At 44.7% G+C, this 4,779-nt stretch overlaps 1 long non-coding RNA gene across 1 annotated transcript; it reads left to right on the top strand.

Annotated features, from left to right (window-relative positions):
- The first annotated feature begins 3,424 nt into the window (after nt 1-3,424).
- On the top strand, nt 3,425-4,454 carry LOC306802877. The gene is made up of 2 exons (XR_013774502.1): nt 3,425-3,610; nt 4,258-4,454. It is a non-coding gene; the product is annotated as an uncharacterized lncRNA (long non-coding RNA).
- The last annotated feature ends 325 nt before the right edge of the window (nt 4,455-4,779 follow it).

Genomic DNA, 4,779 nt, shown 5'->3' with positions numbered 1-4,779 from the left:
CAAAGATAGGAAAAGGCAGACAGAAAACTTGCAGAGATTAGGGGAGTTCTGGAAGGTTTCCAGAGCAAAGCTGGGAATTTGATCACTCACAGAAGAGGTGACAAAGGTGAATGGTGAAGAGGAAGGTTGTTTTTCCCTCAGGACTGCCTTCCTGTGTTGACTTGGACATGCACACATGGGATGACTGAGCCCTGGCTGCTCCCTGTGCCTCTCTGAAATGCAGTGGCGTGGCAGCATCTGCCCTGCTGCTCTGCCTGACTGCCTGTAAGACAGACCCTGAGGCTGTGACTCCAGTTCTGAGTACACTGGAGAGCTGTATACATGGCCATAAAACGAGTAAAGGCACCTCAGAGACGGGAGTAAAGGGGCCTGGCTTCCCCAGGTAGCCCCCAAGAGGGTGACTTGCAGTGGGAGTGCCTGGGGAACCCCACTGCAGGTGAAGGAAAGCTGCTCATCTTGCAAACAATCCATGCACCCTTTGCAGAGAGTAAACCACGATGCTAAAATGCTGCCCAGCACAAGCCTTGTGCAGTAAGAGGGAAACTAAAGCACCTTCAGAGGGAGCCCGGACAGATGGCAGCCATGGATATGCCCTGTATCAAAAAATAAGTAAGGATCCTGACTTTCCCTCTTGACTCAAATTGTCTTTAATATACTGTTTGCAGAGTAACAATTAAAAAAAAAAAAAAAAAAAAAAAAAAAAAAAAGAGGCATTAGCTGACTGATGGCTGTTGTATATCCTGCAATATCCTGAGGACCAGACCCACAGGACTGGGAGTCCAGCAGTCAAGAACTGGAAGTTACTGGAAGTCACACGGGTTTGCACCATCTCCTAGTGACATGCCAGACAGTGCAAATGCCAGAAACCCAGCACAAGTCCTGAGAGGGAAATAATCACTGGTCTCCCTGGGGAAGGCAGAAACAGCAACTGTAATTCGTGTAGAACAAATTCACCTTATCATCAGTTGTCACAGGGGAGTCCCTAGGCACTGCTGAAGAAAATGTAGCTGGAGAGAGGCAGCTTATGTCAAAAAGTACAGCAAGAGCAATCAGATGAGCTGAGAAGGGCTGGCTTGTGATGTGGCAGGCAGAGCATTGAAGGCTTTGCTTATTTAAGCTGACAATTTTGGCTGGTGGCTCACAGGGCCACTTCAAAAGGCACCTCTGCCTCTGCTGGGATGAGGGTGTGACAAGTTTGTAGCACAAGAACTCTAGTAACAAGCTAGGTGGTGGTGGGTGCATGGGTTTCCTGTGCTGTTACTTGAGTTTGCATGCAGTCATGAGATTTACAAGCTGTAAACACCTGCAGTTTGGAATTACATTTACGGCCACAGAAGGCTTTTCAGATTAACTTGTAAGATTAAGAATTTTCTGCTCACATACCTTCCTGGGGTTTAAGAAGAGAAGTGGGCAGCAGGGTGGAAGTCCTTTCCTGGACTGTTCATATTCCCACACATACAGCTCTCCACTCTGAGCATTCCCATCAACTTTGGAGAACCTTTTACGTCACCCCTGAAGCTGAGGGATCTCCAAAGCTCACTGAAGCTCAAATGTCTCCAAAAACTTTGTGACTTATGTTCTCTCAGTGATCTGAGGACAGCCTCACCTCAAACTAAGTCCACCCACTTTCTCCTGGACTGGATGATGTTGATTTTCCCTGAGGATTTCCCACATGAGGAAATATCAACAGGCCTACTGTGGATGGGGAGATGTGGCTAAGTTTGCCTCAGAATAAAGTGGAAAATTTGGCCTGTTTCTGAGTATATCTCCAGGAGCAGAGATGCAGGGTCTCTCTGGTTGTGATATCTTCTCTTTCTTTGTAATGGCTTTTGGTCCGATAACATGAGCTAGCTCTGAGACATTGTGCTGGGAAAATTGATAACAATATCCTCTCTTCTTCAGAGCTGCTGCTGGAATTGTTCAGTGGTTGAAATAAGTCCTTTGATTATTGTTTCCTGTTGTGTGACTGGCTTGATAAGGTATTTTGAAGTCAGTGGAGTAAACCAACTCATACCAACTAATGGTGAGGCTTGCTATTGTTCTGGGATGATTTCCACCACGATAATTTCTGAGGCATTTGGATGCAATGTTTAATTAATTCTGGTGAATGATTTAAACCCCAGTCAATTGCTGCTAACCTGAGATAAGGCTATTTGTATAATTTCAGTATAATCATCTTCTCCCCTGCATTAATTAACACATGACAGCATTACACTGACAGCTTCTTAACACTTCTGTAACATTGCTTCCAAATTTCTCTCTCCCACTTCCCTGTGGACAATATGTCAAGAAAACCCCCAAGTATTCTTTTTGAAATCCCCTTCATGTTTTAGTGTTGTGTTTTGCTGTGTGCAATGATACAGGCTCATACCAAGGCCAGTTGGTTCCTTCTGGTTGAAAGACTGATGAAGAAGCCATGGGGTCTCACTAGCCTTCAAATTGATCCAGAAGCCACACATACTGCTAATAATGACAGGACTTGGGAGATGTGAAGAACCTAGGGCAAGTCCCCCACTGGGATGAGGAATTGCACAGGACAATTAGGCAATTGACTTTTTTGGGTAGTATTGAAGTGGTCCATGCTCTGCTGCTGTAAGGACACCATGTGTTTCATAGTGCTGGAAAACATTTTTCAGCCTGTGGGTTTGTTTCTCATCATCTTTGTCTCTGCCTCTATATTTTAGCAATAGGCTTTCCATGAATTATCTTAAGTATTACTGCACTTCCCAAGCATCTCTGCAGTTGTTAATCTGAATTCCTGAATATTTTCTCTAACATTTTCTGTAAAGGCTTCTGTGTTCTGTATGACACAGAGACCCACCTTCACTTCATCAAGGAATGACACCTGGGTCCTCTTGACCTCACATTCTCCATCTCATGGCATCATACCAAACCTCAGATGTCCAAGTTAGATACCCTAGCCATGTGCCTTCTGCGATCTTGGAGAGTCCACATCCACAGTTGTTTCACCAGATTTGTCTCCTTCTACTTTAGGTGCTTGTAACCAACCACCACCAACCACCATCGAGGAAGAATCTGGGGTCCAAAATACATCCACATGTTTAACTATTTGTTTTTTTAGCTTATTCTCCTTCATCTAATCATTAATTCACTACTGCAGCATACACAAACAGCTCTCCAGAAATGACCCTTTTTATCCCCTGCCACAAAAACAGAACCTGTCCTTAAATCATAACTCTGGCACCACAAAAATCTCTGCAGTGTGATTTCAACGAGGTAGATGCAGACTTTGGAAGGAATAAGTTGTTCACAATTCACAGCTCAGAAATACCTCACAATTGGCTGCTGTGGCTTTGAACTGAGTCACAACAGCACGCCTGAGCCTGAAAGGAGCAGCAGCTTCCTGAGCCCAGGCTGTGCAGAGGTTGTTCCCCCACCACCCCTTCACCCTGCAGCCCTCCCTCCGGCTGGCACACAATTTTCTGAGTCACTGGCGCTTGTGCATCTTGCCCTTGCACAGCGATTATCATTTCTCAAATCATCAGTAGTCCTTCCTCTCCTGCTGCCTCTCTGTCTTAAAATAGCCAATAGAGCTCTGCACCCTGTGGAGAGGATGACTTTGCTCTTAAACTGTCTCCCTGGCATGCAGGTAAAGAAACACAGTAATGAGTGTCTAAACAGGGCTTCTCACAATAACCTTTTCAGCTAACTGCATTCCTTTTTTGGTTATTGAAGTGTGGAGGGAAGTGCGATATTTTTTTATATGTATCAAGCTTTGACTAACTTGGTTAAGAACAACCACAATGCTCTGGCCTTACCCTCTCCTGAACAATGGCTTGAACTGATCCTTTCACTCACCTCACCCCTTGAGTCACCAGGTATCCAGAATTTCTGCAAAAATTAAGCACCCGTTGAAATCAACTGATTAAGTCTCATCCAGACTTGCACAGAAGAACACTAACAAGAAGATTTAAAAGACTAAAAGGTTTCAAAGGGATCGGTTTTGTGCCTGGAAGTATTGATTCCACAAAACATAAAGATTTGACTAGCTATTCCCTAGCATCACTTCACAGAACAGCATTTCTGTTTACTTCAATTCACTCATATTTTTGAATGCAGCACACTATAGCATCTTTCCCCTTGGATTGTGGTTCCTAAAATGCTAATACCTTTTAGCTGTAGGTCCCCCTACATTGCATCTCACTGGTGAATTAAATTCTCACTGCTTGATGTTCCTGCAGGCTAGCAAATATATTTGGAGTGCTTGAATGTTAATTGTCAAAAATATTTTCACAGGGCTCTACAACCTAAATTCATTAGAATACCCTCAGTATTCAGTGTGAAAAAAATGGTCTGTAACAGAGATCCACCCTTGTAAAGCTATTGTGGAAAAAAATAGACACGTATAAAGAATGTATCTGATGGAGGAAAAAATAACCAAGTAGGTGAGTATCTGGGAAGTACAGCTTTGTTATTAAAACACTGGGCTGGGAGATGGACGTCCACATTGTATTTCCAGCCTGCCACAGATTTCCCATATAACGGTGAACAAATCGCTTGCAGATTATTTCTGAAATTGGCCTGCAGTTTTTAGGTGTCACTTTCTGAAGACTGATGCTTCCTCTTGGCTCCAGCAGCACCAATGCTGTCTTTAATGCTGCAAACCAAGGCCAAGGCTGTGTTAGCTTTGCCTGCACTGCTCTGGAGGATCAGCCTCCGGAGCGGCTCCGGCGCCGGTGCCGGGTCTCCTGCCCAGCACAGTCCTCGTGTCCCAGCCCAGGCTGCTGGTTCACAGCCTGCCCAGCAGCCCTGCAGCCA

Source organism: Erithacus rubecula (assembly GCF_903797595.1).
Source record: "Erithacus rubecula genome assembly, chromosome: 5".
NCBI classification, from domain to species: Eukaryota; Metazoa; Chordata; class Aves; order Passeriformes; family Muscicapidae; genus Erithacus; species Erithacus rubecula.
The sequence above is the reverse complement of the archived record's forward strand: the minus strand, read 5'-3'. Positions and strand labels throughout refer to the sequence as shown.